This window comes from Penaeus japonicus, unplaced genomic scaffold (genome assembly GCF_977035675.1).
Source record: "Penaeus japonicus unplaced genomic scaffold, GWHDUDI00000001_assembly GWHDUDI00000039, whole genome shotgun sequence".
Classification (NCBI taxonomy): Eukaryota; Metazoa; Arthropoda; class Malacostraca; order Decapoda; family Penaeidae; genus Penaeus; species Penaeus japonicus.
In genome coordinates, this window is record NW_028234441.1 from 19,652,808 (window position 1) to 19,667,807 (window position 15,000).

The following is a 15,000-nucleotide window of genomic DNA, read 5'->3' on the forward strand; positions in this document are numbered from 1 at the left end:
GACTACAGCTTCCTGAAATAATGAAGAGGCAAAAAACATACACAATAAGCTACACAATCGTGATTGAAATTAATCATAACCCAAAAAATGTATCAAAGTCAAAATATTCCAAATACTTAGTATATATGTAGAACGGTACAGTATGTGATTTAACACTGTAATAAAAAATAATTCTAATCTTCCCTAGCATCTCACATTTACATGTTCTAATGATACAATAAAATACTCATTAAGTGATCAATATCATACTCTTAAATTCACTATATTCCCACATAATTAAAGGAAACGATTACAAACCCGTCCCGTAATTAACAAAAGCCTTTCCTTCAACACACGAAAGGAAAAATCGATCGACATTTTTCCAAAAACTAACGACCTAATCACTATATCATTCCTCATTAATATTTCCTCAATGAAAGCCATCTATTCTTCATAAAAATCCCGATAAAACAGAGCCTGTAATTCCTCACCGAATAATCCGTTCTCGACTTTTCTTTCCGTTTGTTTACATTTTTGAGGCGGCGTTCGCGTAAGGTCGTTCTTTTAGGTTTCTGGTCTGGGTTGTGTTCCTTTAGGGATGATTTTAAATGAAGGCTTTTTCGTTATGGATGTGTTCTTATGTGGGGTATTTACGTATGAGATGATGTTCTTGTGAATTCGTATTTTTATTTGTATGATATGGCTTATGGAGGTGTTTATTTAGGTCTGTATGTACGTTTATTCACGTTTTTTTTAAAAGATGCGATGAAATGCAATCTGCGTTCTTGTAAGATGCATTTCTCTTAAGAGCGCGTTCGCGTAAGGTGTATTCTTTTAAAACCGTTTGCGTAAGTTACTTTCTCGTCCAAGTTTGTTCCTGCAAATTGGTTAAGAAAAAGTGTTCTTAAAAATAAAAATAAAATACAGTCATTCATTTTTTTTCATAAAGTTACATTCGCATAAGAGTCCGTTCTTTTAAGGTTCAGTTTGTTTTTGTAAGACAGCGTTCGTACAAAAACACAAATACAAATACACACACACAAATAGGACACGAGAGTGAGAAAGATATTGAGATCAACAGAGAGAAGATAAGGTAAGGGGAATAAAAGGAAAAATGTAGATAGATATTGATAGAAAGCAAGCAAACACACGCAGACACAAACACAAACAGAGACATAAACACAAACACGAACATATAAACAAACAAACCTACTCACAAATACAAATACACACAAACACATACGAACAAACAAACACACACACACACACACAGACAAACACACACACACACAGACAAACACACACACACACACAAACACAGATACAAAAACACAAACACACACAAACACAGATACAAAAACACAAACACACACAAACACACACACACAAACACACAACACCCACACACAACACACACACACACACAACACACACACACACACACACACACACACACACACACACACACACACACACACACACACACACACACACAACACACACACACACACAACACACACACACACACACACACACCCACACACACATACACTCACAGACAAACACACACAACACACACACACACACACAACACACACGCAAACACACACACACACACAAAAACACAACACACACACACACAAACACACACACACAACACACACACACACACAACACACACACACAAACACACACACACAAGCACACACACACACACACACACACACACACACACACACACACACACACACACACACACACACACACACACACACACACACACACACACACACACACACACACACACACACACACACACACACACACACACACACACACACACACACGCACGCACACACCCGCACACACACACACACACACACATACGAACAAACACACGCGTACAAACACACACGTGCACACACACACACACACACACACACAACACACACACACACACACACATACGAACAAACACACACACACACACACATGTACACACACACACACACACACACACACACACACACACACACACACACGTACACGCAAGCACACACAGTCATGCAACGAAGAGCCCCAGAGAAATATAGGCCATTCACTCGCCTTTACTACCGTGTTCATGCACTAACAGAATTCTCAAAGTCTTAAACTAGATTTGTTATTGTTTAGAAATCAAATAAATAAAAGGAAAGGAGTAAAAAAAATATATATAAAAAATCAAGGGATATTTCATATAATTCGAAGTATACAAGTCTCTCTGCTCCAAATTGATCGTAAATCGCAAAAAACACACACAGAAACAATCGGACCAACTAGAACTTCATGCAGATTTCAACACACTTATAATCCAGAGGCCTGTGCTGCCTTCCCTGCATAGTTTCCGACTGGAGTGACCTTTGACCTCGAGCGGGGGACGTTGCTGCCCTCCCTCTGCATAGTTTCCGACTGGAGTGACCTTTGACCTCGAGTGGGGGACGTTATCTCCGAAGAGAACATTCTTGAACCGCCAAACACGAGCAAGTGCCAAGGGCACCTGTTAACTTTTCCCGAGGAAAGACTTGACTAGTCTCGAACCCGGGAACCTCCGACGCTGGAACCAACCTGGAAAGAGACTTACATGCTTTGCCGACTGTACCACCGAGATCTATGTACTTAAGTGGCAAATTGGTGCTTATATATATTTCCAGCTCTTTTATAATATTTCTCTTTCTTTCCGTCTTCCTCTGTGTCCTTTATCTGACTCTTACATAATTTCAATTTTCTGTCTGATCAAACACACACACACACACACACACACACACACACACACACACACACACACACACACACACACACACACACACACACACACACACACACACTCCTTGCATATAAAATTCTTTTTATGAATAAAAAATTGATTCCAAAACTTCTCTTCACTCTTTAATTCTCTCTCTTTCTTTTCCATAAGTTAATAAAAGTGAGCAATGAACAGAGAGACACAAGATGGCAGGATATATAGTTTTATGTTGATAGTTATAATAATTTTATGGATATCTGCTCTCTCCACAAGCTAAAATAACACATAATATTTTGCAAGTCATATATACGGTCAATTTCATAGTGTTTTGTAATTTTCCATATAACTTTCTAAATTAAAATTTAATATTTTTTTTTTGCATTTTTTCATAAAAGTTTTAAAGAAGTAAACATTTTCATATTATTTTAAGTACAACTTGAAATGTCCAACGAGTTTTCTTTATATTCCTCTCCTCATCTTCTCTTCCGTGTTTTATCACAATACCATTTATTATGCAAAACAGATAATGTATCTTATGATAAACTATAACTCTACATGTAATTCTGCCGAAAATGTAGTTTCTAACCCGTAGACTGTCAAGTGCCACTTAATGCCACGCCGGTTCAAAGGCGGTATAGTGCCATAGACAATATTTATCGTATATTTGAAGAAATTCTTTATTTTGCATATTTGTTCATGGGATATTCAATATAAAGTAAAGCGAAAATCATGGTTTTATGGAGTTTATATATATATATATATATATATATATATATATATATATATATATATATATACATATATATATATATATATATAAATACTGATAAAACAGCAACCGTCTTATGTGTTTTTGTCCAAATTCGTAGGTTTCGTTCAGCGTCGGTTTTCAGAATCAAAACAATGTGTTGGTTATACAGACTTTTTTTTCAATATTTATGTAGTATGGATATATATATATATATATATATATATATATATATATATATATATATTATATATATATATATAATATATATATATATATAGATAGAGAGATAGATAGATATATAAATAGATAGATAGATAATATAGATACAGATCTATATATCTATATATGAATTATATCCATATGCATATATATATATAATATATATATATATATATAATATATATATATATATATATATGTATGTATATATATGTATATATATACATACATATATATATATATATATATATATATATATATATATAATATATATATATATATAATATATATATAATTCATTTAATATATAAATATATATATATATAGATATACATATATATATTCATCATATATATATATATATATATTATATATATAATATATAATATCTATATCTATCTATCTATCTATCTCTCTCTCTCTCTAACTTTCTCCCTCTCTCTCTCTCTCTCCCCCCCCCCCCCGCCCCTTTCTCTCTCTCCCCCCCCTCTCTCTTTCTGTTCAACATTGCATTCAGGTTCTTGCCGTCCCGCCCCTCTTATGCGGCGTTGCAGACAGACGGGGGTGAATCATTACTTCCAATCCAATTAATCAATCCTCTCATATTCTCTCCTTTCTTGATGATTATTATCGCATTTTTTATTACATTTCAATCATATATTAAATTATTCTAATTTCAAGTGAAATAAGTATATCGTTTTGTTTAAATTAAAAAGTCGATTAAAAACCCCATCGCTTCTGTTCATGAACTATTTGTTTCAATAACAAAAGAGGGAGAATTCTTTTCATGAGAAACAAAAACAAACAAAAACCAAAAACATGAACAACGATAGAACGGGATATTTACACTCCTCTCCCCCCCTCTCCCCTCTTCCCTACTCCCCCCTCCCTTCCCTTCCTCTCCTCTTTTTTTATATGTCTGTTGTACTAGTCAGCTGTGACGAGTGTGTGCGTTCGTGTGTGTGTGTGTGTTTTGAATCCGTAGGTGTGTGTGTGTGTGTGTGTGTGTGTGTGTGTGTGAGTGTGTGTATTTTGAATCCGTAGGTGTGTGTGTGTGAGTGTGTTTGTGTGTGTGGGTGTGTTTGTGTGCGTGTGTGTGTGTGTGTGTGTGTGATTGTGTGTGTGTGTGTGTTTTGAATCCGTAGGTGTGTGTGTGTGTGAGTGTGTTTGTGTGTGTGTGTGTGAGTGTGTGTGTGTTTTATATCCGTAAATGTGTGAGAGAGAATGTATTTGTGTGTGTGTATGTACATATGCGTGTAGGGATAAGTATGGATATATGTGCGTGTTTACGTTGATGTTTCTCTCTCCACCGTAGAGCTCGCATCTCAGAATCACTTCCGGGCGAGAGTGCTTTAAGAAGCGATAGAACGAAGAGGAAAAAAAAATAGAAGGTTTACGTAGCGGCGGCGAAAGATGACGAAGACATTACAAAAGTTTTGAGTTTCGAAGAGTCTGGAAAGAACATCTGGCAACTCAGGGGGAAAGGGAAGGTGGGTGGGGGGTGGGGGGTGGGGTGGAGGGTGGCTAGAGGGAGGGAGGGTAGGGAGGGAGGGTAGGGACGGTAGGGAGGGAGGGAGGATAGGGGAAGGGAGGATAGGGGAAGGGAGGATGTGGGTGGAGAGAGGGAGGGAGGGAGGCGAGGAGGCTGGTAGAGTGAGGAGGGAGGGGCAAGAGGGAGTGAAGGGGGGTGGGTGTGGGGGGGGATGGGGGCGGGGCCGTCGCCAACCGCGGACGCCAGTAGTGCATCACACTCGCTGGAACTCACAAGATCCTGGAACCTGGAACACCTTCGAGGCGCTTCCAGGTCTGCCAGCCGAGTCCCCGCCGCCCTCGAGTCCCCGATCTTCTGCGCCTCAGGTTCCCCCCTCCCCTCCCCTCCCCCCTCCCCCTCCCTCGGCGGTTTTTCTCTCCCCTCGCCCCCTCCCCGCCCACCCGCGTGAACGTGTGTGTGTGTAGCGGCGTAGCGGGAGAGTAGCGGCTGCGGCGGCGGTGCAGCAGCAGCAGCGGCGGCGGTGGGCGTGGTGGCAGCGGAATCGATCCCGAACGGGTGGCTCCAGGAGACAGCGGCGGCGGTGGCGGCGGCGGCGGCGGCGGCGGAATCCAGTCAACATGCCGGCTCCAGTCCGGGCAGCGGCACCCCGTCTCCACGCGCTCTGATGTGTCACCTTAGTGCTGTTCTGTGATCCCCGCGAGGCACTCCCCGCGTCCTCTCTGGCACTCCGAAACCCAGTCCTTCTCCCGCCGTTTTTGTTAAGCGAAGGAGGATACACAAAAAAAAGAAAAAAAACAAGAGAGCCACGGCATCGGCCCCGCTCGATTCTCTCTCGCTTTCGTCCTCGCTCGCTCGCTCACTCGCGGACTCGCAGTATCTCGGCCTCGTGAGTCGCAGGAACCTTTCCAGGCGTGTGCTCCGTGCCAAAGGAAATACCATCCAGGCCCTTTGGAATAACCTCCCTCCCTCCCTCTGTTATCCCCCGCCCGCGCCCGCGCTCCGCCTGCGCCAAAAGGCCAGAGAATACAAATAGAGAGAGATAGAGAGAGAGAGAAAAGTGCATTTAGTTATCCCGACGAAGCCTCACGCCCACAACACTAAAACCTCGCGCCTCTTCCCCCACCCTTAAAAGAGTGAGCCAAAAATAGCGACCGCCGTGCAGAGAGAGCCAGAGCACACCGGCACGATGGGCGGGGAGGAAGAGAAGACTCGTGACTCTGACAATCAGGCAGATGACAGCATCCGTGTCATCTGCCGCTTTCGGCCCCTCAACAAGTCCGAGGAGGCGGCGGGGAGTAAGTTCATCTGCAGCTTCCCGTCGAACCGAGGACAGGAGGATCAGATGGTGTCCATTGGGGTAAGTCTCTTTGGCCTTATGGCGCGCTGTTCGGGTCTTCGGGTCTTTGGGGGGGGATGTTGAAGAGGAAGAGGAGGGGGGGTGTTTTTGGGCTTTTGGTATTGGTTGAGGGGGGATTTTTTGTGTTTTGGTTGTTGTTGTTGTTTTGTTTTTTGTTTTTTTTTGAAGCAGGGGGGTGGGTTGGGAGGTGGTTTTGTGCTAAGAAGGGGGGGGGGGGGTTTTTTGGCTTTTTTTGGTTTTGGTTGGTGATTTTTTTGTTTTTTTTTGGGGGGTATATTGGATGTTGTTGTTTTGTTTTGTTTTTGAAGGGGGTTGGGTTCGTTTGGGTTGGGAGGTGGTTTTGTGCTAAGAATGGGGGGGGAGGGGGGGGAGTGTTTGTGTTTTAAGCGTGGAAGGGTTTGTTTATATTTACTCTGTGTGTGTGTGTGTGTGTGTTTCATTCCGTAAGTGTGTGTTTGAATGTACGTGCGTGTGTGCTTTACCGATACGTGCATGCTTTTTTTCTACGCATGACCAAGCACCGTGACAGCCGTGACAGTTGACAGTCACCTGCCTCGCTGTGGTCGAACTCAAACTTCTATCGTTATTCCCCCCCTCCCCCGAATTCTCCCCCACCTTCTCCACACCTTCTCCTCGCTTCCTCCTGTCCCCCCTCTTCCCTCCTCCCTTCCCCCTCTCCCCCCTCTTCGCTCCTCCCTTCTCTCTCTCTCTCCCTCTCCCTTCTTCCCTTCCCCCATCTCTTCCCTATCTTTCCCTGTCTTCCTCTTTTCCTCTTCTCTCCCTATTTCTCCCACTTCCTCTCATTTCTCCTTCTTTCTCCCTCCCTTTCTTTCTCCTTTCTTACCGTTTTCCCTCCTCCCCCTCCCTCAAGTCATCCACTCTCCCTCCCCCTCCCCTTCCCTCCTGTTATCCACCCCACCCTCCCTTCCTCCTTCCTCCCCCTCCCTCTAGTCATCCACCCTCCCTCCACCCTCCAGTCATCCCTCCCTCCCCTTCCTCCTTCCTCCTCCCCCTCCCTCCCCCTCCCTCCTCCCCTCTCTCGTACACGCGCCCGACCGCCACACTGACTGCCATTCCAGCCCAGTAACCAGTAACCGACAGGTAAACAGGGTAATTATACCGGGGAGGGAAAATCGGCCCATCCCTTTACGAGGCCTGGGTGCATTGCGAAGGTCGTCGCTTTTATAAAGATTGTTGGTATATTTGCGAAGGAGGTGGAGGAATAGGAGGGAGGAGGGGAGGGAGGAGGGGAAGGAGGGGGTAGGAGGGGGGAAGGAGGGGGTGGAGGAGAGGGGAGGAGGAATAGGAGGGAGGAGGGGGAAGGAGGGGGGAAGGAAGGGGTAGGAGGAGGGAGGAGGGGAAGGAGGGGGAAGGAAGGGATAGGGAGAAGGAGGGAGGAGGGGGAAGGAGGGGGCAAGGGTGAGGGGAAGAGAGGAGGAGGAGGAGGAGGGAGGAATAGGAGGGAGGAGGAAGGAAGGAGGGGGAGGAAGGAAGGAGGGGGGAAATAGGAAGAAGGAGGAAATAGGGGCGAGGAGGGGGGAGGAGAGGGAGGGAGGAGGAAGGAAGGAGGAGAAGAAGAAGGAGAAGAAAAAAAGAAAGGGAGGGAGAGAAGGAGCAGGAGGAGGAGGAGGGAGAGGAAGAGAAGGGGGGAGATGAAAACGGAGAGGAGAAGGAGGAAATGGAAAAGGAAGAGGAAGAAGAGGAATCGGAGAAAGGAAGGGAGGGAGGGCGAGGGGCAGTGAGCAAAGAGCACAGCGGTTGAACTAAATAAACAATCGCCAGGTGAACAGCCTTTACTCATCACACTCACGTCGTCTGCTCTCTCGCTCTCTCTTTCTCTCTCTCTCTCACTCACTCACTCGCTCGCTCATTCACTCATTCACTCACTCATTCACGCACTCACTCACTCGTTCGCTCATTCACTTATTCACTCACTTACTCACTCACTCACTCATTTACGTACTCACTCACTCGTTCATTCATTTATTCACTCACTTACTCACTCACTCGCTCATTCACTTATTCACTCACTCACTCGCTCATTCACTTATTCACGCACTGACTCGCTCACTCATTCACTTATTCACTCACTCATTCACGCACTCATTCACTCGCTCACTCACTCACTGTCACTCTCGTTCACTCACTCACTCTTTCTCGCTCTGTCCTATTATTCTTGTCTCCTTTCTCTTGCTCCCCTTGTTTTGTTTTCTTTCATCACGTTTTTTATCTTTTATTCTATTCATCTCTTCATCTCCTCTTTTCTTCTCTTTCTCTTCTCTCCTATCCTATCCTATTGTTTTCTCATCTCCTCTTCTCTTTACTTGTGCTAGTCTCTTCTCCTCTTCTCTTTCTCTGCTTCTGCTTCTTCTTCCCTTATCCCTCTCTTCGTTTCTTTCCTTCCTTCCTTCCTCTCTTCTTTTCCTCCCATTCACCTTCTCTTTCTCGTTTTCACTACCTTTGTCATTTCTTCCTTCTCTCTCTCTCTCTCTCTCTCTCTCTCTCTCTCTCTCTCTCTCTCTCTCTCTCTCTCTCTCTCTCTCTCTCTCTCTCTCTCTCTCTCTCTCTCTCTCTCTCTCTCTCTCTCTCTCTCTCTCCCTCCCTCTCCCTCTTCCCTCATCCTCTTCACCGTAAACAAACAAAACAAAACAACCAAACAAAACAAAACAAAAAAAGAAAACCAATCAAACAAGACAAAAAAAAAACAATAAACGAAAAACCCCACAAACATAAAAAAAAACCCACAAACATCAAAAAAACAAAAGCGCATCGAAACACCACTCACACGACGCATCAAAACACTTATATTCCGATCCCCTTTCGCCCGCTCGGATCCCCCCTCCACTTGGCGCGAAAAGAAAAGAGAGAGAGAGAGAGAGAGAGAGAGAGAGAGAGAGAGAGAGAGAGAGAGAGAGAGAGAGAGAGAGAGAGAAAACGGAACCGCAAATCGTAAGTGCGTGGATTGCGTCACATTTTGCGGCGGAATCGGTGACGTATATAGAAGGAGGGAGGGAGGAAGGAAGGGAGGGAAGGAGGGAGGGTGGGTGGGAAGGGAGGGAGGTAGAGAGAGAAAGAGAGATAGATAGATAGATAGATAGAGAGAGAGAGATAGAGAGAGAGAGAGAGAAAGATAGTGGGAATGAGAAAGATAGAGAAGAGAGAAAGAGAGAGATGGATAGATAGAAGATAGAAAGATAGATAGATAGATAAATAGAGAGAGAGAGAGAGAGAGAGAGAGAGAGAGAGAGAGAGAGAGAAAGATAGATAGACAGATAGAAGATGACAGATAGATAGATAGATAATAGACACGAGAGAGAGAGAGAGAGAGAGAAAGATAGATAGACAGATAGCTAGATAGATAGACAGATAGACAGATAAATATATATATAGAGAGAGAGAGAGAGATAGACAGATAGATAGGTAGAGAGATAGATAGAGAGAGAGAGTTAAATACTGGAATAACCTCACGTTTCCGGCGAGGGACGGACGGAAGGCCTTGTGATTAGACCCAGAGGCAAAACCCCGTTAGAAGGAAGCGGGCGGGGATGGAGTCTGAAGGGAGGGGAGGGAGGGGGGAGGGGGGGAGGGGGGATTGATTTCATCCTCTTTTTTTCTTTCCTCTTTCTCTCTTTATTTCTTTCTTTTTTTTCTCTCTTTCTCTCTTCACTCGCAGTCATATTTTTCTCCTCTTCATCACCTCTCTTTTTTTCTCTCTCTCTCTTTCCCCTCTTCTTCCCCTTCCCATTCCTTTTTCCCTCCCCCTTTCTCTCTTCCTTATTCCCATTCTCCTCCTCCTTTCCCCCCTATCCCCTCTTTCACCTCTTCCCCCTTTCATATCCCCTTCCTCCTTCTCTTTCTTTCTTTCCCCTCTCTCTGTCCTCCCTCCTTTGTCCATGTTTTTTTTTTCGCCTTTCTCCGTCACCCCAGAATAAGAGCGATTAAATCGAGCGTTAAATCTGCTTAAGACGAGCACAAAAGCAACTTGAATCGAGCGCCATTGGGTCCTAAAGAAAGAGAAATAATAAAGTCTTATTATCATTATTGTTGTGAATGTTATTTAATTAAATCAAGTTCTGAGAATGCTTTGAACCAAAGACAGATTTGCTTTGAGGCGAAAAGGAGTTTTTTTTTTAAACGAGCGGTGTCGCGCCTATAACGAGCGCATATGGATCTGAAAACGAGCGATAAAGACCTTAACACTAGCGGAAAAATCGTTAAAAGCGAACTCAAAACTCAAAACGAAAGACAAAGACAACTTTAAACGAACAACAAAGCACCTTTAAACTCGCTTAAAACTTGCCACAAACCACCTTCATTTAAACGAGCGCAAAATTCACTCAAAACTAGCACCGAATTCGCTCAAAACTAGCGCAAAAATTAACTCAAAACGAGCGGAAAATTAACTTTAAAAAAAAAACGAACAAAAAACGCTATTAAACTCTACAAAAAAAAAAAAAAATAAATAAAAATCCCTATAAGCAACATTTAGAACACAAACAAAACGAAATAACAAGAAAAAATTACGTTCACGAAATCATTGAGATCCTCGCTTTGACATTTACAATAAAAGTCGTAATGAAATCGACGCCATTCTCTTCCGGGCAGTTATTGATTCCGCGGAAGAGCTGGAAGGGAAGCGAAGGAGAACGGGAATCAGTGAGAAAGAACGGAGATGAGAGGAAATAGGAAGTCAAAGAGAAATAACAGATAAACAAGAATCGAAATTAAGCAACGACAATAACAACAACAAAACAACAACCACAACAAAAACAACACAAAAAAAAGTAAAACCACACACACACACACAAAAAAAACAAACATAGACAACACCCAACACCCACAGAAGCAAACCAAACAACAAACAACAACAAACACAAACAACAACAACAACAACAATCGGAAGTGAGGAAGTGGCGAAAGGTGGAAGGATGGAAGGAAGGAAGTGCTGGTCACAGTCAGCTGACGCCCAGACATGTGCTCCTTCTGACGTCCTCGGGAGGGTGGGGGGAGGGGGGGAGGGGGGAGGAAGAAGAGGGGTTAAGGGGGAGGGAAGGGAAGAAGAGGGGGATTGGAGAGAGAGAGGGAAGATAGGGGAAAGAGAGAGATAGATAAACAGAGAGAGAGAGAGAGAGAGAGAGAGAGAGAGAGAGAGAGAGAGAGAGCGATAGACACACAGAGAGAGAGATAGAAAAATAGAGAAAGAAATATATATATATAGAGAGAGAGAAAAACAGAGAGAAACAGAGAGACACAGATAGACAAAGAAACAGAGAAAAAGCCCGAAAAAACAGAGAACGTAAAAAAGAAAGAAGCGACCCTGTGATAACCCCCCCAAAACAAAAGCTAATCGCCAAGAAAGGGGCGAGGGAGAGAAAGCGCATGAATTCTGATCAACAAACACAACACGGACGCTCCTTGCATTGCATGACGTCACAATCATGAGAGCTTTCGTTCAAAATCGATCAATGTCGGTGACAGCGGCGCCTGTAGGGTTGCCAACGGTCATGCGCATGACTGACGTGTTTTCCATGACGTGGCGTAAGAATGGAGTTGAGAATGACGTAAGATTTTCGCATGACGTTGGGTTTGCGAAATGCAGTTTGTGTGAATGATTTTTTTTCTTTTTTTAAAGTCTATTTTTGGGGTGATTTGTGTTTAGGTTTTTTGGATATTTTGGTTCGGTTAGTATTACTATGTTTTTTTAAATTTTATCTTATCTTGTGTATTTATTTATTCGTTTAGCTATTTATGTTTTTATTTAGTTATTTATTTATTTGAATGTTAATTTTTAGTGGTGGTTTTGGAGGTAGAGGTAGAGGGAAGGGGGAGGGGGAGGCGGGGGAAGGGGGGTTCAATTCCAAAATGTTTTATGGTGTTTATTATGATAATATGAGGACATAGTAATACCACGGTTAGTTCCATATTATTGCTATTACTACTATTACTACAACTACTACTACTATTACTACTACTACTATCATTTCTACTACTAATATTACTATTACTTCTTCTATTTCTGCTACTACTACTTCTAATACTACTTCTACTACCACTACTACTACTACAACAACTACTATTACTACTGTTGCTGCTATACTATATGCTATACAGACATTACTCTAACTCATATTCCATATTTTCTACCTGTTTTTAGTAATACTTTCTCCTCTTCCTTTTCTTTTTCTAATTTTCATCTTCTTCGTCCACTCTCTCCTCCTTCTTTGCTTCCTTCTGTGTTATTTCTTCAGCGTCTCCTCCTTCAGTTCCTCTTCCTTCTTCTTCTCTTCTTCCTCCTCCTCTTCCTCCTCATTCTCTTCTTCCTCCTCCGCCTACTCCCCCACCCCTCCTTCTTCTCCTCTTCACCGCCACCCTTCCTCCTCTTCTTCCTTCTCCTCCCCTTCCCCATCATCTCTCTGCCTCCTCTTCCTCCTCCTCCTCATCATCATCATCATAACTCTGTGCTTCCTCTTCCTCCTCCTCCTCTTCACTGTCTCTCTGCTTCCTCTTCCTCCTCCTCCTCTTCACTGTCTCTCTGCTTCCTCTTCCTCCTCCTCCTCTTCACTGTCTCTCTGCTTCCTCTTCCTCCTCCTCCTCTTCACTGTCTCTCTGCTTCCTCTTCCTCCTCCTCCTCTTCACTGTCTCTCTGCTTCCTCTTCCTCCTCCTCCTTCTCCTCCTCCTCATAACTCTCTACCTCCTCTTTCTCCTCCACCTCCTCCTCCTCACCGCCTCTCTGCTTCCTCTTCCTCCTTCTCCTCCTCCTCTTCACCGTCCCCCTTCCTCCTCTTCCTTCTCCTCCACCTCCTCCTCACCGCCTCTCTGCCTCCTCTTCCTCCTTCTCCTCCTCCACCTTCTTCTCCTCTTCCTCCACCTCCTTCCACCACCATTCCCACCCCTTCCACTACCACCACTATCACCACTATCATCTCCACAACCACCATTCCAATCACAACCACAATCACCACAACTTCACGTCACCACTTCCCCGTTAGTCGCATTTTTTTATATTTTTTTATAACAGACCAAGTCACGGAGATTTTTTTTATTTTTTATTATTATTATTATTTTTATTTTTTTAAGCCTTGATAAAATATCGCATGTTAAGGTTCCATTTCAGTGATGATAACGTGAAACCCGAGACACTTTTGATTAAATGTCTTCGTGATTTTTTTTTTTTTTTTGGGTGGAGGGGGGGACAGGGGGGGGGAGGCGAGATGAAGGGGAGGCTGTGTTTTTTTGTTTTTTTTGTCGTTGATGTTCGTGTTTTGGTGTTGCTGTCGTTTTTTTTTATTGTTATTGTTGATGTTCTTTGTTACTGCTATTCTTGTTGTTATTATGATTGTTATCTTCACCATCATCGTTGTTGGTATTTATTTATTTTTTTATTATCATCTTCATCATTAGGGTGATGATGATGGTGATGATCATAATTGCAGACGGGACGTATAACTCTCTCATTCTTTCTTTCTCTCGCTCTCTCTGTCACACACACACACACACACATACTCACTCACTTCTCTCTCTCTCTCTTTCTCTCCCTCCCCCTCACTCTCACCCTCTCCCTCTCCCTCACTCTTACCCTCCCCTTAGCCTCACCCTCACCCACTCCTTCTCCCTCACCCTCACCCTTTCCTTCTCTCTCTCCCTTACCCTCATCCTCTGCACCCTCACCCATTTCTTCTCCCTCTCTCTCTCCCTTACCCTCTCCCTCTCCCTCTCCCTCACCCTCACTCTCAGCCTCACTTTTAGCCTCACCCACTCCTTCTCCCTCTCCTACACCCTCTCCCTCTCTCTCACCCTCTCCCTCTCCCTCTCTCACTCCCTCTCCCTCATCCTCTCCCTCTCCCTCCCTCTCCCTCTCCCTCTCCCTCTCCCTCTCCCTCTCCCTCTCCCTCTCCCTCTCCCTCTCCCTCCCTCTCCCCTCTCCATCTCCCTCTCCCTCACCCTCACCCTCACCCTCACCCTCACCCTCACCCTCACCCTCACCCTCACCCTCACCCTCTCCCTCTCCCTCTCCCTCTCCCTCCCTCCCCTTATCTTTTTCTATCCCATGACGAGGCACAGAGCCAGCCATGCAGTTAGCACCATGGCTTGAGATATACAGTGAGGCTACAGTGTGACACAGCGGGAAGAGAGTGTTATATTATTTTTTATTATGATCACCATTTTTATCTTTCTTTTTTTTTTTCAAAATCTGTTACTCTTTCTTTCTCTCTGTCTGTCTGTCTGTCTATCTGTCTCTCTCTCTTTCTTTCTTTCTCTCTCTTTCTTTTTCTCTGTCTGTCTGTCTCTCTCTCTCTCTTTCTCTCTCCCTCTTTCTTTCTTTCTCTCTCTCTCTCTCTCTCTCTCTCTCTCTCTCTCTCTCTCTCTCTCTCTCTCTCTCTCTCTCTCTCTCTCTCTCTCCCTCCCTCCCTCCCATCCC

General features: G+C 44.0%; 1 protein-coding gene across 1 annotated transcript in view; it reads right to left on the reverse strand.

The window, feature by feature from the left end:
- The window catches only part of LOC122251236 (UPF0538 protein C2orf76 homolog), a 1,910-nt gene extending 1,365 nt beyond the window's left edge, over positions 1-545 (reverse strand). The window contains exon 1 of the mRNA XM_043012978.2: positions 471-545. The gene's annotated coding sequence lies outside the window, so the exon portion shown is untranslated. The remainder of the gene's footprint in view (positions 1-470) is intronic.
- Between the last annotated feature and the right edge of the window lie 14,455 nt (positions 546-15,000).